Source organism: Rhipicephalus microplus, chromosome X, assembly GCF_043290135.1.
Source record: "Rhipicephalus microplus isolate Deutch F79 chromosome X, USDA_Rmic, whole genome shotgun sequence".
Taxonomy (NCBI): Eukaryota; Metazoa; Arthropoda; class Arachnida; order Ixodida; family Ixodidae; genus Rhipicephalus; species Rhipicephalus microplus.
This window is the reverse complement of record NC_134710.1, coordinates 390,684,580-390,708,489: the sequence shown is the minus strand read 5'-3', so window position 1 is coordinate 390,708,489 and position 23,910 is coordinate 390,684,580. Positions and strand designations below refer to the sequence as shown.

Genomic DNA, 23,910 nt, shown 5'->3' with positions numbered 1-23,910 from the left:
AATAGCCTCTAATAATGAATACAAGGCCTGAATAAAACAAATTAATGATTGGTTCTGGCACTATACTTTGAATATGTGCATATGGTCAAACCCCCTACAACGAAAAATTCTTGGTTATGTAGTTTAAATGCCATTACTTCAATCAAGCATAAATTATACCTTAAAGTACATAGCAAGTTCGGATAATCGATATTCATTAGCAGAAACATATGTTTACCTAAAATGGCATCAATTGCAGCAGCGTGAAGAGGAGGCCGTTGGGCCACTGGTTTGTGCGTCCCTTTGGCCTTCTGGCCCTTCATTGAGCAAGTCAAGAGGGCATGCCTGATGAAAATCGCAGGGAGGAGCCCCCGGGCCAATGCAGTTGGTGTTTTCGCTGAATTTAGCACAGCATGCAGTGCCCGCGTCTCAACAAAGATTGAGCTCTTCGGCTGCAGTTCCACAACCTGTGGACACATATAAAAAAGTGAAAATTAGGCCAAACTCATGCAGCAGACAAGTGTCAGCTTTTATTAATTATTCTTGTATATATAGCTTGCCCTTAGGCCAATATTGTACGATCCTGCAAGGCGCACAGTCAACGCACGCAAAGCACTTTTGGGAACAATAATTTTCTAGTGCATCACTAAATCTTTATTGCATATATACATCATGTCGCACTGTTGCTCCTGTTGAACACTTGTAGACGTCATCCACTGGTCAGAACGCAAGCTATATAGCTCTGACTGGTTGACTAATGATGCTAACGCTAGGGGGAACGAAAACGAGACATGCATGAATCGCAGTGCAGTCCTGCCATAGTGCACACATTTATGACAAAAAGAATATTAATACTAATATTTTAGATTATGCCCCGAAACCCCAATATGACACCGTAGTGAAAGTCTAGCTCTGGAAAATTGGACCACCTGGAGCTCTTTAACATGCATGGACATCGTACGTACAGTAAGCATTAGCAATAAATTTACGGACAACTGTCGAAGTAATAGGTGAAACGTAAATCGAGACGAGCGAATACGTACACCATTGTCCAACGGCACTTAAGGTGTACATTAGTGTTTAAAATAACTCTTTTGCTTATTTCCCTTCACTCTTTAATGTTTTCTACAATCGCTAGCAGATCATTTGGTTCGGCTCAGAATGTCGCAATACAAAGTTTATGAAACGATGAAAGCACAAACACTGATGTGTGTTGATTCGTGTCGTCAAGCTTGTGTCTAATCACTGCACTGGATAACGAACGGGTATATGACAAATGAGCTTGAAATCCCACGTAGAAGCAACACAAAGAGAAAGTGAAAATAAACATCTTATACATCTCGAAGCACGGCATGATAGCGTAAGTTCCTTTCACCACAGCGAGCCACCTTTGGCGATATGCCAAAAGTGTGCCCATATTTAGTAAAATGGTTGTCGCTCCTAAAAAATTCATTTAAAGAAGAATCACAATGAATGTACGTGTTCAGGTAGCCACCTGGCCTCAGCGATTGTAGGTCGATTATTCAAAACAAATAGACTTCCACAAAAAAAAAGTGGTTGTGATAAAACTGCCCCAGTTTTGTCGCAAAATCTACCAATCGAGAAACGAGGTGCCATCAAAAAAATGCTAGTGGTACGTTGCTGAGCCAAAGAACACATGTCATGCGGGTCTTTCTGCCATGCAGCTTGGAATGTGCTCGTTTGATAATCTTTAACTTACACGCAGTTAGATTTACGTAGCCTCAGGCATTGTAACTCATGTTACACTCTTCTCTACTGAATCGGTGCATGACACCTATGCAACGTTCAACATTACCCGAGAATAAAGCGCACTCTGCCTTTCATGCTCGCCCTGGGCGACTCTTCACGCTTTCGCACTAAATCATGTCTTTGCTGTGTTGTTTGTACGTGGTTAGCTTGTGTTCCACCTACTATGCACTGCTGTACTTATCTACATCTTTGTCATCTGCATACTACAAAAAAGAGAGAAAGAAAGAAACATCTTAGAAAGCCCGCCTATCTGTGAGATTACTTCAATACCACCATTCGCACCTTACACACCTGATTTTTTTTCTCTCTCATTCTGTTCGCCATGAAATGTGAGACAGTCGACAAGTCTAGACAGAAAAGCTTAGTGGCTGACAGAACTTTGCGCTACACAGCATTTACCATGCGTACGCACATGTTCTTGCACCAGTAAAAATATAAAAACCTAGCTTTCATCGATGGATTACGTGCATGACAGTGCTACAACAAAGGCCTTCTATTAACCAGGCCTTTGTTGTAGCACTGTCATGCACGCATGTTTTTTTTTCAGACAACAAATAACGACTGCCTTACGTCGGTCACCAACAATGCCACATAAACACTAAAGACAATGTAAAGAAGATGAAATTTCCAGCAAAATTATGCAACATTATATATAGGCCATGCAATCTGAATTAATTTTCAACGTCTCGGCTTTTTAAAGCGGTCTTAAATTTAAGCACACAGTTGAGCACAGTGCAGTGGAATCTCGATGATACGATCACGGCTAATACGAATTTCTGGATGATACGAATTTTTCTGTGGTCCCTGCCGAGCCCCATTACTTTGCAATGCACTAGAGTATGTTTGTTACGAATCGATTTTCTGCCCGCATCGTTTGATACGAATGAACGCCGCCCCACTGACGGCCGCGAAATGGAACAGCGCTCAGCCGCGCACCGGAATGCGCGCTGCACCGCCGGTTTGGCATTTTGCCAACGGTGCCTGCCAGCAGTGCGTGGCGGCCTCCAACATCGGCGCGCGGCGTGCGCAATGTCGGAGACCTCAGAGACCATTTGCGCCTTTTGATTTCGGTTTCGGTTTAGAGATGGCGCTGGCCACGGTTTCCTTTCTTTCTCTTTTTGGGTGCGGCGGCGAGGACGCGACGGACTGCGCGGGTCAAGTGGGGCGGTGACGCTTTTGTTGCTGTTGTGCTTTTTCTCTTTCTCTGCGTGGCGTTGAACGGAGTGGCTGCAGTGCTGTGCTTCGGGCCGCGTTCTCTTTGTTTGCGACATTTTGCCTAGTCGCAACGAGCTATGTATCGCAAGCGAAAAGCGCTCTCCTTTAAGGAGAAATTAGACATCCTTCGAAAGGTCGATGAGGATCCTAAGAGAAAGCGGACGGAGATGGCTAAGGAGCTAGGCCTTGCAACGTCAACACTAAGCACAGTTGTTGGACAGCGAGAGACGATAATGAAAAACGTGCTTTCGTTCAACGTCAACGCAAAGCAAGCGAAGACCGCTCAGCACGTGAATCTTGAAGAGACTCTCCAGACTTGGTTTAAAGAGGTAACCGCAGCTGGCGTGAATATCGATGGCAAAGTTTTTCGGAAGAAAGCCGACGAGTTTGCACTTGCTCTGCATATCTACGGATTTCAGGCCTCAGGTGGGTGGCTGCAGCGCTTTAAGACTAGGCACGCTCTCGTTTACAAAAGCGTCTGCGGTGAAGCGAAGAAAGCTGATGAGGCAGTTGTCAGCGACTGGTTAGAGAAGCTGCCGTCACTCATTGCAGAGTATGAGCCTCGTGATGTTTTTAATGCTGATGAGGCAGGTCTCTTTTTAACCTGCAACCCGAAAAGAGCCTCTGTTTAAAAGGCGAAGCATTCAGAAGAGGAAAAAAAAGCAAAGAGCGTATTACTGTGCACTTGTGCTGTAACGCCGACGGATCGGAAAAGCTTAAGCTGACCGTAGTCGTAAAGTTCCAAAGGCCCCGGTGCTTCAAGCGCGAGAGTCGTTTGCCGTGCTTCTATCGCGCAAACAAAAAGGCGTGGATGACGGCGGCGTTGTTTGAAGAGTTTTTGTCACTGCTGGACAGGAGGATGGCTTGTAAGAATCGGAAGATTCTTCTTTTTCTTGACCAGTGCGCCGCCCACCCGAGGCAAGTAAATAAATGCTTTTTACGTACTTGTGCCTGGATGAGTTCACGTCTGACTCTTGGTTAATTTAGCCAGCTTTATTTGTTTCGATGATACGAATTTCGGCTAATACGAATATTTTTCGTGACCCCGTGAGATTCGTATCATCGAGATTCCACTGTAACTATATTTCAAGTACAGTTTAAGTACCAATGTGTCGCAGTGTATGTGATAGTACTATAGTCGAACCCCGCTACAACGAACACTGCTTCAGCGAAATTTCCACTACAACGAAAAATTTACGATTCCCCATCAGCAGTCCATAGGAGTCGATACATAAATATTGTCGCTACAACGAACATTTTTTTTTTCGATCGTCTACTTCAACGAAATTTTACGATGAAATTCCAGGCTCAGATACTTATTGCTATGTATTAAACCATATCCTTAACAATTCGATGCATTTTCACAGCCTTAAAATGCGTCAAAAAGTCTAAAACACTTGTTGGCACCACCAGAAACCGCCGCTGTTCAGCAAGCATGGGCGCCGCCATTGCTCGATAGTGATGGCAATGAGACTGCCCTGCTTTTGTTTTGCCACTGGCTTGCTTTTGAGCCGCAGACGGTCTGAAGCTGAAGCTCAGTCGCTCAGTTTATGGTGTCCTTCTCGCAGCTGCTGAGTGCAACAGCGGGGCGATGCCTTTTCTGATTCCTATACTTATCATTATCTTCGCACTTGGCCAGTGTGATAACTATTCAGTGGCTGTTCCTCCGCATTATCAATAAAATCACCTAGTTGCGAGTGATGGATGATAAGAATGGCATAGAATAATGCAAAAGTCACCGCTCCACGATACCCTGCCTCCATGTCGGCGTTGTCGGACACTTTTGATGGCGAACAGCAGCTGGTGTTAACGTGTTAATGCAACTGTTTGGCTCGTTCATGAAAGTGGTTGTAGGCGTTGTTTCAGTGTGCTTTTCACCATGGTCTCGCTATGCATTGGTGAGAATCACGACGCGACGCTGCTGGAAAAGAATAGGAAGCAGCAGAAATGTTCTGAATTTTGAGAATAAACGTTTCTTTGTTTAGCTAGCTGAGATCAGCGATATTTTTTTCGATTTCACTACAACGAAATTTTTTCAGCGTCCTGTCATTTTCGTTGTAGCGGGGTTCGACTGTATTTCTATAGGGCCAGATAGACAGAACTAAGCCCCCTTGCATGATCGATAAACTACAGTGCCGTAGTTGTACACCTACCAACAGCGCGCAAGTGCATGGGCTAGAGCCTGTGGCGTTTTTTTTTGTTTTTTTACAGCCAAGTCGCTATAGAACGCTGCGTTCACACAGCATTTAATAGTCCTCATGTTTGGGAGGATGCCAAGAGCATTTTGCGATATGTTTGATACAGAAAGCGGCACATATTCTGAAATTATTCTGCTGAATGTGGAGGGCCTGACGACAATAAACAGCACTCTGGAAAGTTGCACTCGCCGATCTTATTACAATGCATTAGCAGCCGAGCAGGATCAAATGCTTTTGTACGTCATTTCAGGCATACGTAGAAACAGTTACATTCGCGCTGACATGACCAAACAAACCACACTTTAAGAATGTGCATGACCTACGCACACATAGAAACGCGACGTGGCTAGCAGACGACCCAAGGAGCAATCCACACTTCACCGCTTCGGCCAGTTGTCGCCAGGCGATGACTCTGCTTGGTCTCGCGGCGAATAGACTACTTTCTGGAGCTACACAGTGGCATTTGAAAACTCCGGCACACAAGGCCTACATTAACAAGCATGATAAGAAGATAGGTTAATTTTCAAAAAACTATGCTTACCTCTTAAATATTATTTTATCCACCTAATTCATACCAGAGCTATCGCAGGGCTTTATCTTTTATCAATCAGCGGCTACAAATACTGTTATCGAAGGCCTTCATAATAAGTGTATGAGACTGTCTCCACTTTAATTAGAAAAGCTTGTGTGGAGGCTAGTTGGAACATACTGCAGGAAAAGGCTGCGCTGCAAAGTTAACGACGAAAAACTGGATTGACACAGAGAAAATGCATGTAACAAATGAAGTTTATTGAAACAAATAGCCAAAAAAAGGGGGGTGGAGTAACATACAAGGGAAGTTTGGCGCACACCTTCGATAGCACTTACAGATAGACAAGTGGCATGTTTACAGATCATGACAAATAAGATAAGCAAAAAATAGGAGTTTGATAAAAGCATGTGTATTACGACATAGATAGCATACCAGTAGGATCATGCGTGGTTTGCTTCTAGAAGCCACTCCCTTGTATGTTACTCTACCCTCTTTTTTTTGGCTATTTCTTTCAATTACCTTCAGTTGTTCGATGCACTTTTGCTGTGTCAGTCTCGTTTTTTGTCCTCAACTTTGCAGCACAGCCTTTTTCTCCACTTTAACTACACCTGTGCACAATGAAAGCCTTATATAAATAGACTTACATCAGGGTCACTTCAACAGAACAGCAACTGCGTGGCTGTCCCAGAACCAGGTTCCCTGCTTGGGCCCGCAGGGCTGCAGCTATAAACAGGCCTGTCTTCTTCAGCAGGGCAGGCTGGTGAACAGCTGCTTGTCCTCGAGGCCAAACATGGCCCCTGCTCTTTTTCAGCCTGCAGGTTTGGGGTGACTCGCAGGTCCGGTGACTCGCGGTGTGGGTCGCAGGTCCGTTGAGGTCCACGCGCATCTGCCGATGTTGGCAGCGTTGCTGAAACAATTTGTTTCAGCATGGCAGGCCGGTCTATTGCGCCCATTTCTTTGGCCGCACCACGCTTCTCCTCCTCCGCTTCCCCGCGACTTCGGCAAGATGTGCAATATGTCAGTTCTTTGACAAGTGCTTCCGCACTTTTCAAATAGCCATCAAGTTCTGGATAAAGCAAAAAAGGCCACTGTCAGCATACACATGTAAATGTAAGTGCCAGTGAAAAAAAATGTCAAGCTGACAATTTCAGCTAAATACTTATTGTTAAATGAAACGCTGGTGCCGAACAAAATACAAAGATGATTCTTGCCAACTAAACTAAAAAGGCAACTCGGCCAGTAATCAGTGTCTATACTAGCAGTGCATTAAGTACAGGCTGCTTCAATTGCTGCCCTTGGTCAACAAGCAAACACAGTACAGCCCTGATTATGAATGTGAGGTGACCACGCAAAACCATTCTATAATTCAGATGTATAATCAATGCATTAAGAATATTGGAACTGACATTTAGCTGTGGCCAAAAAATGGGTACAAGCGGCCTGAATAAGCCTGACCTTTGAGATCCTCAACCCTAACAATTATTATTATCACTAAGCCCTGCATGACCCTGCCCAAGTCCAAGGAAGGTAGAATTGACTATTATTTTTCAAATCTGAGCTAAGAATTTAGTTCAGGGAGGTGTGAGCGAATCTTCATTCTCGACATTAAATGGACACTAAAGTCAACTATTATATCGACGTTGGTTGTTGAAATGGTGGCCAAGAAACCTCGTAGTGTTACTTTTGTGCCGAGAAAGGGCCTATTTTGAAATAGAATCACGTTTTAGTGGTCCGCATCGGGTTAGCGCCCTTTAAACCACCCGCCTCAAGAAGTGCACCAACCGGTCCGTCTCACGTTGCCGTGCACAACGTTGCCCGGCTTTACTGCGCTAATAGCAGCAGACCGAAAGCAGTGGGAGCCACAGCAGCAAAAACGGCCGTTGATCAATTTCCCTTCATTAACTCCGAGATTGCAGACGCTTTTGTTTCAACTGCGCCCCGCTAGATGGCACAACCTGTCTCGTGTACCCACGCGAAAATTGAATTTTTTAACCACTCGCGCAATTCACAATAGTAACATCCTGCGGTTCCCTTTTCCATGAATCAAACATAAACGAGCAAGCAGCCTTTTATTGAGTCTCTTAATGCACGGAAAGTTCTTTATTTAGTGCAGTTAGATCGATCACTGGTGAATAATTGTTGGCAGTCCGTCTGATGTCATCGGGATCATTTTTAAACGCCTGTGTTCTTGTGCATTTACCTTAATTTCTTTATAAGTAAGGCACTGCTGTTGATAATATTGTCGTTTTAGGTATTGTTATACATTGAGCTTTCACTATAACGTAAATTGTTATTTGAGTTTGTGTCTTTAAAAAAAAAGAAAAAAAAATCAAATCTTTTCGAATGCAGAGAATAGTCTGTGCCGTGTCGCAAGTCTGCTCGGCCTTCTCACGGCAGAAAAGATGGCGCAATATATGGAGGCAGAAACTCGACCAGTTCTGAAAACTAATCAACAGGTGAGGGTGTTTCGGTGAGCCACACTGTTAGGGTATGGTATTCTTGGGACCGTCATTCGGGAGAAGTCTTTGAAAGAAGAAACTTCACACTTGCAGCCCGTTGTATGCAGGACTGCTCTAACCCGTTCGGTGAGGGGCACACCCGTCCAAAGTATCAGAAGGTCCTAAGTCACTTCATGCGTGCGCCGAGAACGCACAGAAGGATAGGTGAGGAAGTGCAAAACATTTTTTTCATAAATCTTTTTTAGTGAAGCTGACTAAATATTAGGGGTGCGCACATTATGTGAATAAATATGGTGTGCTGTCATTTTTCTACTTAGTTCGAACGTTGGGCTGGGACAACACTAAGGGTGCCAGGGTAGTTCAGGTTGCAGGATAATGATAAAAATAGCATTGTTTTCCCAGTGTTTAATTATAATGGCAGCTAGATCAAAGCAGCCACTGAACTCCTACCCTGGCATAGAACAATACCTGCATATCTGCAATTAAAAAACAACAAACACCACTTGAACAAGGCAGCTGGTGGAAGTTCCATCTTTCAAAAAATCAAGCTCTCCCACTTGAAGATGTTGCTATCAAGTAGCAGAAGCAATGCTGTAATATTTTCCAAGCCGTACATTTTCTATGTCATTACTATGAAAACTTATAACTACACGCACCAATACTGCCGGTGCCCCCAAGCAGATAAATTTGTTGAAGGAAGCAGGCCAACAACCAGAGCCTTATCTCCATATTCACAAGCCTAACTCAACCTTATCCTTATGACTTGAGTCAAGCTTAGCCATAAGTCCGCACTTAGCACGTTTCAAGAACCTACCTTGTACTTATCGCGGAATTTGCCTCGAATTTAAATAAAGTTCAGTTAAGGTAGCCTATGGCCTACCTTAAAGCTTTCTGAAACAACATGGGGGGGGGGACGACAACTTGCGTATCTTGTTTATTATGTGGTCTGCAATTAGTCAATATCGAACGGCACAGCGTACGTCACTGAAACGGCGAGTCCTGACCGATGGGTGGGACCTGCTCTAGACCTATGACAAACAGGACATTTTGTGCCGCCCCTGCTGTACAAAAAGTGACGTGAAGAATCTGCTCGCTATGCTGTTTCTGCAGAAAAATATCCATGGTCGTGAGTTCAATGTGCAATGTCTCATGCAACTGCTCATCACATCGCGCTTTTATGGAGTTGGCACGTTCCAACGGAAGTAACGACCTAGTCGATATCTCGTAGCCGACCATGTCACAAGTGTTCAGTCGAGCGGATACCTGCTATGGTCGAAAACACTTCTTATCGTACTGGTAAAACTTCTCGAAGTGGTGCAAATACTTTTCTAGTTGTTTGTTTGGTCATTCACATAATTACAGTGTGTGGTTTGTTGAATTCTATTGTGAGCTGCTTCTACGTTTTTCCTTTTATCTGAAGGCACACGGCATCCGTCTTGGTACTTGTTCACAAATCTGTCAGGACGTAGCTAGTTTGTCGGTGAAGTTCACTTCAGTGCACCGTTCCACAATCCGTGCAACTTCGTAAAAAAAAGCTGTTATGCTACTGAAATTATGAAATAAATGAAGTGAAATATAAAAAAATTTGAAAGAAAACAGCAAGCACTGCAGTGAGCCCGATAACACAACCGAATACAACGCAAACATACAAGACGTCGAAATAACAACAACAAAAAAACAGTGTGGACTAGAGTTGCAGCAAAGTGGCCAGACCAAAAATATGTATTTCACCGAAAACTACAGGCACCTAAACAAACACTTCTGCTGTTTGCATTTGGCTGCTTTTGTTCTTATTGTTGTTTGATTCTTGCAGTAAGGCTAATTTATTACTGATTTAGGTAATGATTTGGTAGCAAACAATCACCTACCCTCACGCCCAGACCTATACTTAATGAGTTAAGGACGCCTTTGATAAGGTGCCCATATGACAGGATAAGGGAAGTTCCTGAAATGCACCTTGTAGTTTTCTTACACTTACACTTTCCTCGTCCTTTCGTAAGTGTCCTTACCGCCACAACTTAAGATCGGTCCATGAATACGGCGGTTAGGGGCCCAAGCAGCCCCACCCCGTATTTGAATGGTAGGGAGTGTTTTACAAAGAATGAAATTGAAATTAGGTGTTTGTAAACAAGTGAGCCCCCCCCCCCATTCTCGAAAAATGATATTGCTGGCTACGGGCTTGAAAGGGGGTATGTCATGCCGCGTCCAAGTCTACTCCACAGATTTAGGTGGAGCAACTTTTCCTGCTTCACAGAGCGACACCAACTCTCTCTCATGGTGACATTTGACTCCCACCTTTATAATTGTAACTATAAATTGTTATTTATATTGTAATTGCAATAAACTTGCTCCCACTCTGCCATCGGAAATTATCGTCAAGTAAAACAAGCAGCATGAGAAATCGAAGAGGGCCATACCATTGCAGGCCAGCAGTGATTTCAACTTTAGATCTAAATAAACAAGTGTGTGAGTGAAACACTTCTGATGCAACAGGCATCATCACTGCAAAGAATTTATGTTTTGTCCTGTCCTTAGTATGGGACAAGCAGAAGGTCAAAGGATGTCCGAAAAATTTTTGAAGGATCTTCTAGTATGCCTCAACAAACTAATACAGTGTTTCTTTTTCTGATTAAACTATAATGCAGCCTACTTTTTAAACTAATAAGAATATTTAACCTCTAGTAAGTCGCTGCAAACTATGGAGCCTAGCACCATTGTTCCCATACCAAAAATATGAGCTGTGAGTAAGTGCCGAGCTTTATGACACATCTACAAAACCATAGAACACCGCTCACTATAACAAGCGCCCCATTACAATACACTTGATTTCCCCTACGCATGTCGCAAGGCTTCACGACTGGAAAAAATTGTGCTACGATTGCTGCGGAAACAAAATATCAACGTGCGGCTCAAAAAGCATCGCTATGCATGCCATCAGACAGCCATCACAGGCAACCTTTCTATGCACTGCAGAGAATGCGGGTGCAGCTCACTGTTTGAAAAAACTACAATTCTGGCCAAATAAAAAAATAAGACAACATGCCAAATTTGGGATACATATCAGACAAAAGAAGCGCATGCGTCAGTTCCAGCTCCATTGTACCAACCCCCATTGAATACTAATTCATGATTGATTGATTGATGATTGATATATGGGTTTAATGTCCCAAAACCACCATATGACCATGAGAGACACCGTAGTGGAGGGCTCTGGAAATTTTGACCACCTGGGGTTCTTTAACGTTCGGCCAAATCTGAGCACACGGGAAAACGAATTAATCAGAAGCCATAAATAGCATTTTAATCAGCATACTTGGATAAGAACTTTGAATCAGCACCACATCTGGGAAATATAATCACCCCAGGTGTTGCACCTGAAAACCGTGAAGCAAGATCGCAGATTCCCACTCTCTTCGTAAACTGATTTTTCTCTTTCCAGGAAGCCTTCATTCTTCCAAGTTTGTTCAATAAACTTCAGTTGACAGTTTGCGCTTGTACTGTCCACTTCTTTTTTTGTCTCCTCCCTAACTTTGTTTTCTGCAGCAATTGTATCGCAATTTTTTCCAGAAACCAAGTAGCCCAACACCTCACTTTGTTAACGTAAGGCTTCACATATTTCTACACAAAAAGCCCAATCAAAAGCGTTTATTTTGTATCCTTACAGTAACTCGACTGAAATCTTGCTGAGAAATGGTGTCATTTTGCTAAGAAACTAAGAGAGCACTATCTGAAGCAAAAGGACAGCACTGTTTACATGCCCTCTCATGCACCACTGTGTCTCTAGTGGTAAGTAATGACTGTGTAGAATATGAAATTGAGGCAGCAGTTTCTTTTTAGAAAGTCATTGAACAACTGCTATCGGAAAAAAGTCCCTCTGGGCAAAGCACCGCCATCAGTGCCACAAGAAACAGTAAAGCTGCTACCATTACCTACTTTGCACTGGGAAATGGTCACACATTTGGTAGTGCCTTTGTCATGTTTTTTTAAAATAACAATTCCAACGTTAGTCTTGTGGTTTGTGGGAAATGACTCGATATTTAGGTGTTTATAATAGCCATAATGGAAAGCAATAATGCACACCACCAAACAAAGCAGCAAACAGTTGTTGAACTTCTGCAATGTTACACTGAACACAATATATTAGTACTGCTGACTCTACAGACAACATTGAATGTATTACACATATTCAGTACAAAATAAGCTGTTGCAACTGAACCACATTGTGAACTTCCTTCCACTACTGCAATAAAAAAGTTCAGCACCTTTGAAATAAAGCAATGTTTCAAGATTTTTTGGGCTCATCTTACTGCAGCTGAAAATTACAAAAGAATGACTCGTAGCTATAGCTAGAATTCTTTTTAACGACCTCACATATAATGTGCTAAATAAGACGCTGTTTTAGGCAAGCTAATTTTAAGTAATTGACACTCACGGCGTGAAATGGGCAAAGAGAAAAAGGTAGGGGCACAGGACACAAGTGCTTGTGTGCTATGCCCCAACATTGTGCCTACACTAGGTTTTTGCAGCAGATGTGAAGAACCGACCACAAACTTTTACGGAACCTATTTTGTTCAGTGCAACCTAACGATTACAGATCAGAGTGCCTTATCAAAAAATTGCACAGTGGAAAATACCGTGATTCGTTTATAATAAATTTTCTAATCTGCAGATTTCGTTGCACAACTGTAAGATTTGGTTGAGGTCCTCATATGTACGTCTTCATGATGTCTTAATTTATTCAACGAGCCCAAGGGGTAGTTCGTGACTCTTAAAGATATGATCCTGCTCAAATCACAAAGATAATCGTAAGACCTGTCACCAATTTACGGTAGACTCCCAGTGAAGCGAAATCTGTTAAATGGAACTGCTGCTTACATAGAACAACTGCATCCAGCACAATTGGTTTCATACTTAGATTCTCCACCCTTGTTTATCTCCCAATCAAAGAAACTCCCGTTAAATTGAACACATTAATTGGTCACTTGAGGTTCCGTTTACTGTAGTTCTACTTTTATTTCCACCAGAGTCTAATGACATGCTCTGGCCAGTTGTCAGTCTCCTGAAGTAATTAAGCTTGTGTAAGTGACAAAAAAGCCTGTATAATGCTTACGTTTGTATTTCTTCTCGAGCTCCTCTCGAAGCTTTCTATTTTCCTTCCGCAAAGACGCATTTTCTTTGTGAAGGCTGCTCACGTCGGTGTTTTGTATTTTTTGAAGCAGCTCCAAATCTTGGCTTGCTTCTTTTTCTGTCTTTCTATAGAAACAAAATGATAGCAAACACTTAAGCTGTGATGTCATTTGTTTATAGTGAAGTCATTATTTATATAGTTCCTCAAGCACAGGCTAATATATTAGCATGTCTAGGTAATCAGTGAACTTCTTATTTGGAGCAATTTTTGAAATGGCAAATTTTTTTAGAGATTTTAAGAGAAGGTAATATGATATTTAGGTTTTCACAAAAAGCTAGATAAACATTTACATCTACTATAGATATCATGTACGAAATGCTCTCGGTATTATTTCTCTAAACTTCGAAAAAAGAACATTCATACAGGTGTACACTGTGAAATTAGTTCTTTAGTAATTAAGCTTCAACACACGCACAGTAAAGAAAATCCTCATAATGATAATAGTTTCGGAATTAACATTTTTAAAACAGTATGTGGTTATCACCTTAAAGGGGTTCTGCACAAACCTAGTCTTAACGTTAATATTTCGCATCAATCCTGCAGAATTGGCAGACAACCGCTGTGAAATGCAACAACGCCTCAATGCTAACAAAATGCACAAAACTAACTGGGAAAGCCGAGCTGTGTGTATGCGACTGATAATAAGGTGACCAGCTCCTCCAATAGCTTTCCGAAAAAAAAAAAGAGAGAATGGCTGTAAAACCGATAGCTGGGCGAGTTGGTATGCATGCACACTATAACTTTTTTAGCATGCACAAAATAGAGAACAACAAAGAGAGAGACGAGCGCTAACCCTCAACTAATTTATGATTTACAGTTCTCGAACAAGTATGACAATGTTTCTTTTGCTAGTGAGTTGCGTGCTCTTTTAGTTGTGTATTGATGCAGCGGCCAGTCTGTTCTATTTACACATTTTCACAGGATAGCGGTATCAGATATACCACACCTTCTCGGCACTTCATGAACTTTAATTCTTATTTTGTGTCTTTGTGTAAGGTTGTTGGCAAAAAATTAAAAACGGGAAAAAACGTAGCTATCCCCTGAAAGAAGAATCAAAGTTCATGAAATGCCGCGAAGGGGTGGTATATCTGATACCACTAACCTGTGGAAATGTATAAATAGGACAGACTGGCCGCTGCATCAATACACGAATAAAAGAGCACACTAACTCACTAGCAAAGAAAACATTGTCATACTTGTCAGAGCATTGTAAATCATGCCATTGCATTCATGTGTTTCACGATACAGACATAGTGTTCACACATGGAGATAAACTAACACATGAACTTACGGGAGCCTTCCATAAACAGATGTACAAACAAATGTATCAGTAAACCTTCAGTGGCTCTAACAGATAGGGAGTACAGTTTTTTAAATTCTGCTTAGCCCTCTCTTTTTATGTTTGCCTGTCACATGACTTGCACATGCACTATGCTGGTTCCCAAGTACTAATATGTTTTGTTCTTTTTAAAAATAAATTAGTAGAGAGTTAGCGCTCGTCTCTCTCTTTGTTGTTTTGTATTTTGTGTGTGCCAAAAAATTTATAATGTGGAGAGAAGGGCTGCTTTCACAATATTGACTAGTACGCTTACAACTAGTTGTCAGCCCAGACGGCACGTCACTCACTCCTTGCAACACTCGAGAACAAAAGCCATCGAATGCTCCGCGGAAGCCTGAAACTACAAAAGCTCATTCTTTCTAGTGCTCTTGCATGACCAATTGTACGATCATAGAACAAAACTTTTGAAAAAAAAAAAAAAGATGAACAGAAAGAAACATGGCTGTGGAGGTTGTTTATTTGCACTGTGACACACTATATTTACAACATGCAAGGTTTAGACGCTTGAAATTGGGTCGCCAATGTAGAAGGCTGCTGAAACCTGAAACTCAAGCTCACCATAACAAGTCAACTTGGAGAAAGACACCCGTGCGAACACTCGCTTTCCACAAGTATCACTGCGCATTGCAAAAGCGTGCCGTGAAAAAATTAAAGCATGTAAAATAAAGCTGCATACACGCGTCCTGCTGCCACTCATCGCTGCAACTGCCGCCCCTCAGTAGCTAGCATATGAAACAGGCTTCAGGGACCAACATAAAACGATGTGCCTTGCCTGTGCTCAATTACGCTGCTGGTCATTTTAGCTCTGCTTTCAATAAGCATTGTTTTCTTACTTTTTAATAAAGATTATTCTATAATGTTCACTAGCATAGTTTCCTCACACAATAGTATTATGACCTTGAGATGGCATAATATATAGGATTTAATATTGTGAGGGAAAAGAGGATGACTGTAAAAGAAAAGGTAAGAGGTTAGTGGGCATTACATATCAGCATTAGAATTCAATGAACCAAAGAAACAAGCAGGATTTCGAAGAGACAACTCAACAATCGACTACATTCATACTATCTACCAGGTAATAGAAAAATGCTCAGAATACAACCAACCACTACACATGGCCTTCATTTATTAAGAGAAAGCGTTTGATTCAGTAGAAATATCGGCAGTCATGCAGACACCGCGGAATCAGGGCGTCGATGAAGCATATATAAACATCCCAGAAGAAATATACAGGGGATCAACTGCCATCACAGTGCTCTATGAAGAAAGCAACAGAGTACCAATCAAGAAGGGTGTAAGACAGGGGGATACAATCTCGCTAATGCTATTTACCATGTGCTTATAGGAGGTTTTCAGAGGCCTAGAGTGGGAAGAGTTAGGGATAAGAGTTAATGGAGAGTACCTAAATAACATGTGCTTTGCCGATGACATTGCATTGCTGAGTAACTCAGGGGACGAATTGCAGCTCACGAATACCGATTTAGACAAGGAGAGCAGAAAGGTAGGTCTTGAAATTAATCCTCAGAAAACGAAAGTAACATACAACAACCTCGCAAGAAAATAGAACTTCGAGATAGGTAATAGTGCATTTGAAGTTCTAAAAGACTACGTCTACTTAGGACAGATAATAACCGCGAAGCCGAACTACGAGATTAAAGTAACTAAAAAAATAAGAATGGGGTGGAGCACATTTGGCAAGCACTCTCAAATCATGACACGTAGATGCCACTATCCCTCTAGAGGAAGGTATATAACAGCTGCGTCTTGCCGGTACTTAGCTGTGGAGCAGAAACATGAAGACAGGTTCAGCTTAAATTGAGGACGACGGAGCGAGCGATGGAAAGGAAAATGATAGGTGTAACCTTTAGAGACAAGAAGAGAGCAGAGTGGATCAGGGAACAAACCAGCGTTAAGGATATCATAGTTGAAATAAAGAAGAGAATATCGACATTGGCTGGGCATGTAGCGCGTAGGCAAAATAACTGCTGGTAAATAAGGGTAACAGCCTGGGTTCCAAGAGAAGGCAAGCAGGTTAGACAGAAAGTTAGGTGGGCAGATGAGATTAAGAACTTTGCAGGTATCAAGTGGCAGCAGCAAGCACAGGACCGAGTTGACTGGCGGGAAATGAAAGAGGCCTTTGTCCTGCAGCGGACGTAGTCAGGCTGATGATGATGAATAGCAGCATCTTTAGGTACACTTCAAGGTATAGGAATGCACAGTGCATTTGAGTGACAGGCTTTTAATTATTGTATTATTTATTTTGCTATATAAACGAAAGGCATAGCTGTTGCAAGACACAATACCAACAATACTTAAGCATCAACAGACAAAGAAGTGGTCCCTTTTGTTTGCTTACAGAGTGCTTGCATGACACTGCTTGATAATAAAGTGTTACAATAAACTTAAGCGAAGTAAAAGAGCAGCAAATTGGCAGGCAGTGCTCCAGTGGAGTAATTCTAAAATATACGCACCATCAGCAATGATCACAAAACGTCAGAGAGTGGGCTAGTGCCCTGAGAACAGCGTACATGATGGTTCCCACAGAATGTGTCAGCCGATACCATCCAACTTGATAACTTACTTGAAGTCTAATTTAAAGAAGTTAAGAAATGAAACAAATTTATATTTATTCTTGTTGTAGTTTCAGTAGAATGGGAGTGAAGTGTGAGCCTGAGTTTTGTGCAAAACAATTTGTGGAAGCTGGTAATGATTGTACAATAGATAGAAAACAACTTACACTTTTTTTAGGGTCTGCCATGGCCTTTCTGTTATATTCTGCAATGGCTTTATTCATTTGCTTAATTAGCTCGGGACGGTCTTCTGAAATAGGTAATAGAAGTATGAATTTCATGGGAAACAATCCTACTGAGAGCTCTATCACCAAACATGCATCATGGCAATAAAGCTACTGAGTTTGACTGCACTTTCGCCAAACTAGTGTCTAACCTGCAGTGTTTAGTAAATAGAATAAATGCGGCAAGGTAAAAAGAGAGGCATATTATTTTACTACGATCACATGTATACCTTTTGCAACTCAATCTCCAGCTGAGTAGGTACAAGCATCCCTAATACTTTTTGACAAATGCACACAACACCTACACGTATAACATATTACTAGCAACGAATACACATGCCAACATTTTTTTTTCTGACAGCAGAGCTGTTAGAAAGAGAGGTTGAGCCAGCCGTCATTTCTGAAAACTCATCAGGTATGAACCACCGAAAACAAGCCTGTGCCAAGCAGCTTCTAGCACGGCATGACCGCTATGCTGCGTATATGTCTACATCGGCTAGATGGGGTGCTGCTTCAATGACCAACACAGAGAACATCAAAGAATTCTGAATAACGAGAGAAGTCACCTCATTGACCACTGCATTGCGTGTTCACAATGTTAACTATGATTCTAACTTCAAAATATCCAAAGCAGAAGTGGACAAAACAGACTCACGAAATATTAGAAGCACTTTTTATTAGGAAAGCAAGTGAGTAGTACGTAGGCAACATTTCTATTGTGCCGTGCATTGCTGCAATTCAATTCCTTTTATGCCTTGTTTTTTTAATCTAAATTGTTTATCGTGACGATGTGCCTGCACAGCTTGTTGGATGTATAAAGGTGTGAATCTGCCTTATATAAAATCAGTAGTCAGTGTGCGCCTGTGCTTATTTGTTTATGACTGCATACACTGTTTAGTTGCGCTATTCAGGATGGTCTTTATGTCAAAACACCGACCCTTCTAACAGTAGACTTTTTTATAGCAAAGCATAGCCATGCATATTACAATATAGAAATGGGGTGGGAAAGAAGTGAGTAAGGAGTAATGTAATGGTGAGGAGAAAAGAAGGAAGGGGAGAGGGTACAGCATGATATAGCCTTGTATAGAGAAGTTTAGCAAAAGGGTAGAAAAGGGAAGCAAGGATGAGGAGTACTGATGTAGAAGCGAGAGTGTAAACCATACCATAACCATATACAATGTAGCATAACCAGGTGTGGTTAAGCAAAGTGAGGGTGAACAGGAATGAAGAAAGAAAAAAAGGAGAGAGTGCAAGATATACAGAAATAAAAAAAAATTATGAAAGAAAAAAGACGACGTTGAAAGAGATGAAGAAAACAGAATAAGATGATGAAAGAACTCAATCTGCGATTGCAGGGTGGTGGCACTTGCTCCGTTGTTTATGCAGATTTCACAAGTGGGAACTGGCACTAATATTTTTTAGATAGCAAAAAAGAAAAGATTGCAGGTGGTAAACCAACCCTTATATGAACACTAATTCGATCGCTGCACTATTTGAAAGCAATTAAGTATTAAATTATATAAACATTAGACATATTGGATACCTGTTGGACAAAGGAGCAAAGCACATGCCATATGAAGGCAACGCAGCCTGTAGTATTGAACATCATTCAAGGCCCTACTCATTGTGGGCAAGAAAGAGCAACGGCACAAGTTGATAGGCCAGTCTGGCTTAGCAACTTGCGGCAGATACCCATTCTACACAAGCACAAGTAACATTCACAAGTGGGCGTATTAGGTTGCTTAACATTTTTTTGTCCAAGGTGCCGCACACTTAATTTAACCCCCTAAAGCCTAAATTTCATCTTTAAATGATTTCACAGTCAAAGTATTTAAAATCTACCTTTAATGCATAGTTTTACGTACGTGGCAAAATCTACACATGCCACGGAAGTGAGGACCTCGCAATAAAAAACGTACTTCAGAACTACGCAACATGTCATGTGCCATACCTGGATTGCGTACACACCAAATTAACAAAATTATCGACGATAGAACTCCCGTCAGCCATGTGAGAAAAAATAAAGAGAGCGAAAGTGGGCGCTCTTGCACGTGCTTCGCACTCTCCGCCACCAGCTAAAAATAATTGATTCTAGCATACAATACATTGCGCAAGATAGCGCCAGATTTTCATGCTAACACCTACATTCCCCATGAGTACTTGAGAGCTGGCATTAAAGGAGGCATTCCATGACTTGCTTGCTCCAAGTTTTTTGTTATGTTATGAATTCGTGACGTAAGGCAGTAAAGGGTTACTCACGTTTCAGCTGATGATGTCAACAACAGTGTCTATTGAAAAAAAAAAAATCTTAGGTTAATAACAAAATAAACATGCATTATACCAACTCCAATCTGCTTTCAGGTATATTGAAATGTGGAAGCAAGCACAATGTGGTGCCATTAGCTTGACTTTGTATCTTTCACAACATTGCAACATATATCACAGCAACTCCAGCCATTGCTCTCACATTGAAGATGTACAATTATGAAGTGAATTTCACTGAAGTGAACCTTAAGAACCACATGGTATTTGTTACAAGTGACGTACAAAATATGTCTGAACCATAGATGCTATTACAAATGTTACATTTGTAGTGTAATAAGCAAAATTTTTGTCTAAAGTACGTATTTCTAAGTTTTAAGTTCTAGCAAAGGATGACAGATGCCATTAAGATGAATGCGATTTGATTAGTCCGTGAGACGCGGCACAAATTACCATAAATCATAAGGCCTTACAATGTTAACGCCATTTTCAGCGCCCGCGGTGTACGTCTTGGTATGGCAAAAGGTAGCCCCTAACAGCTATGAGCTTACGTAAATTCACATTCCTCAGTTGACAGGACAGTATCAGTGTGAAAACGGGCATGTTTGGTCACGATCAGGGCCAATCAAGACCATATTTCTCGCTCAGAATTAACAAAGGTCACTGCTACACTGTGCAGATCAATCCAGATCAGTTTCGATGCAGAAGTCAGGCAGATCGCGATGTACATGTGTTGATCATTTTCTCCCATTCGGGCTTGATAGCAATAAAAACTGCTGATGGGACACCTTAGTTACATGGAAAAGTAAAGCATGAAGGCCTGACGCAATGCAAAAATCCTAGCAACAGGAAATACCACCAGGGCCAACGTAGTGCGCGGCCGACATTGTAATAATGCCACCAGTTATACCGGGGTCACACGGTCACTTTTGGTCTTGGTGATCACCGATCCACATCAGGCACTGCTACAAGGTCACTTTCAATCGCAGTCTGGCCCGACAGCTATCTGTGTATCAAGATTTGGCTTCCAGGTCGCAACTAGGGTGACATGAGCGCCAAGCTCGATCCGGATAAGATTTGTCCGAGCAGGAGCGACCATGAAAATCCGGTCCAGATCGTGATCAAAACAGCTTGTGTGACATTGCTATTTCTATGATAGAAACCAAAATTCAAGCTTACTTGATATGGCAATCAGCGTAGCCTTAACCCTTTGTCCCGCCACCGAACTTGCACCTGCGATCCTTCGCAGGGACCATCTTCTTCTTTACTCACGACGCGAGTCATTTTAACAACGTCGAAAGTCGTTCTCTTATCCGCATCGCCATCAAAACGTTCCAAGCAGAACTGCACCATTTCTAATATAAAAATAGGTGGAGTAACGCAACAAAACACGTGTGGCGCTAAAACGCTCTTAACCACTCAGAAAGAGGATTGGATTAATCCTGGCTTGGCTTGTGAAGGATATGGCCAGGAAATAAAATAAAAATATGCATATGCAAAAATTACACAACGATTTAATTTTTTTTATAAAGCCAAAAGCTAAATGCCACAAATGTTGAAACAAAAAAACGTGTGACGAGAATTGACCATATGCGCAAATTTCGAGCTGGCTTTTCTGCAACGTTGTTTTCCAACCAAAAGGTCTCGTTCCCAGACTGCTTTTCTCACTCATTGTGTTTTTGCCTCCATTGCCCCAATCCTTTCTTTTTACGAGCTACGGCTGCCTTATGGCCTGCCATGCGATCTGCGGTTACACTTTCCAGAACACTGTACTGCGGTTTCGTTCGAGGCGGGGCAACTCCATGGGACAACCACGCAGTAAAAATCGTTTTGCCGCACCAACGCATTGGTCGCACTCACGTGCCTTCACTGGAATGGGAGTGGTAAAAGCACAGTGAGCAAGATAAGCAGTCTGAGCACGAGAGCTTTATTTTGTTTGTTTTTCTTATGGTTGGAAAACAACCTAGCAGGAAAGCTGCCTAGCAGATTTCTGAAAATGGTCAATTAAATAAAAATATGTTCTGTCCTTTTATTTTTCCAGGAGTGGGGAGATGGAAGTGCTATTCACAAATAGCCAGTTAAAATGAAACACGTAGCACAGATTGAGATGACGTAAACGCAGGTTTAAAAGTGCACAACTTGCGGCATACTAGCACACCGGGAACGCTCCAGCCCCCTCCCGTTTTGTTTCGATTTTTTTTTTCGAAATTGTAAACATCACTACTCCCAGCAAACGGCAATTCCATGTATTGTGTTGTTTTCGATCGATACAGCATGTGCATGTCAAGCATAATCCTTATAAACAGTCGTGAAGACGATGAGCAGTGACCGAATCCATGAAACACTGCAATGCGCTATAAGAATTGTATGTGAAAGATGAAGCTTCGTTTATTTGCGCGATTTCAACTTTAGTAAATATTTTACAAATACTATTGTCACATTTGATGTAATAAGGCTATGAATCTATAGCTTTAAATGCGGACCATTTTCTCGGCGAATCACATACACTTAGTTTGAGCATTGTTATCTACGCGTCAGGATGCTATCGTTATCACCTACTTAAGTAGATCGAAATTGATATGGAAGGGTAAAAAGGTTCGACGAATATGACTGTCAGGTCGTGACATCAACAACGGGAAAATCCTGTCGCGTACGGCGTCAAACCCTTTTCACCAGACTCGTGTATTGAGTACACATCCGCCGCGGTAGGCGGGTATGCGCTACAGCTAAACGATTTCCAGTTTGTATCGGCATACAAAGCGCGCAAGAACTGACATTGGTAATTGAAATGAAAGATCGTTGAGATCGAAGCCCACATCTACAAAGTTGACCCGACGAATACAAAGAATAAAAATCAGGATCCCGCATGAACCAAACACAATCTGCGTGACAGGTATATTCTAACGAATACCTTGAACTCCTTACAAAATCGGCCATGTATGCGGGCGTAGTGTCGGTGCAACGTCGGTTGCGACTGCATTGCTGGTTATCTCAATTTATAAGAATAGCATAAAACATTATATACGATACCTATATAATAGAGGCGTCACGTCGGAATTACACCAATTGCGGTTCCAGTGTTACCTCTGCTTTTATATAGCAGTCTAATGAACATTACATTTGTAAGGAGCATTGCACGTGACGTCATTCGCTTGAGGCACTAGCGGCGTTTGCCTCTACCGCCATGTCAGTGGTCTAAGCGCGCCCTTTTTGAAGCGGCGAGCGGCAGTGAGAGGTTGTGTGCGCCCCGCTACGTACGGTACCAACGTGGTGAAATTCGACTGAGTCCGGCGAAACTTCGCTACGAACATAAGGTTCACATTTGCGGCAGATATCGACCCGTTCGACTTCAGCAGCGATGAGGCTGTGTGGGATGTGAAGTGTTATTCCCGCATCAAGCTCACGGACATTAAGGACCACCTTGTTGGCGGCACAAGCTTTGCAACAAGGGACGAGCTTAAAGCCTGTAAATTGATGGACGCCCACAACTATGTCACTAGCGGATGAGTCCAACAGCACCGAGTTAGAGACCTCGGAGACGGCCGCCACGTCGTCGTCGGAAACATGACTGGTTCCTCTTGCTCAGTGTTCGGACAAATATTTTTTTTTTCACCGCGGTGGTGTCGTTTCCCGAATTCTTTGTGTGGAAGGGCTTCACCATTTGCAAGAGCATGTGAGGTGATACAATTGTCATAGTTCGTGGTTGAGCTTAAGCCACTTGCGATCAAAAATCCTCTTTGCTGCAGGGTCCAACGACGCGCGTCGGGCAGTTGTGCACCCAGAGATCACATATGGTCTCGATTGTAACTGATCGACGTTAATGTGATATCACCGTTTATGTGCTCGGCTCGTCAAAGCATGGGTAAACAAGAACGCACTGCGTCGCCGACTGTTTACTAACACACCGAAATCAGTAACACGCCGCACCCACCTGAATGATACCGCTCATAAGTAGCGATCGCGGTCGTAGTGCGCGCGCTCGTCTCCTGCTGCGTAAACAAAGCTTCATAGCACTTCGCGAAAACCTAAGTTTCTCACCTCAAAAGCAAACATCTATGATGTTGCATAGGTTCTGAACACTTAGCGGAAATGAAGAGAAATGTTTAACGCACACGCGGTATAGTGTGTGGCTGAACCATCCCACCCAAACCTTTTTGATTGGTTTACAATCATT

At 42.3% G+C, this 23,910-nt stretch overlaps 1 protein-coding gene and 1 pseudogene across 5 annotated transcripts in view; both read right to left on the bottom strand.

Moving 5' to 3' along the window:
- LOC142776445 (uncharacterized) overlaps positions 1-22,160 on the bottom strand; it is a 30,863-nt pseudogene extending 8,703 nt beyond the window's left edge.
- Positions 1-23,910, bottom strand: part of LOC119161800 (uncharacterized) — a 104,781-nt gene that overhangs the window by 61,755 nt on the left and 19,116 nt on the right. The window lies entirely within an intron of this gene.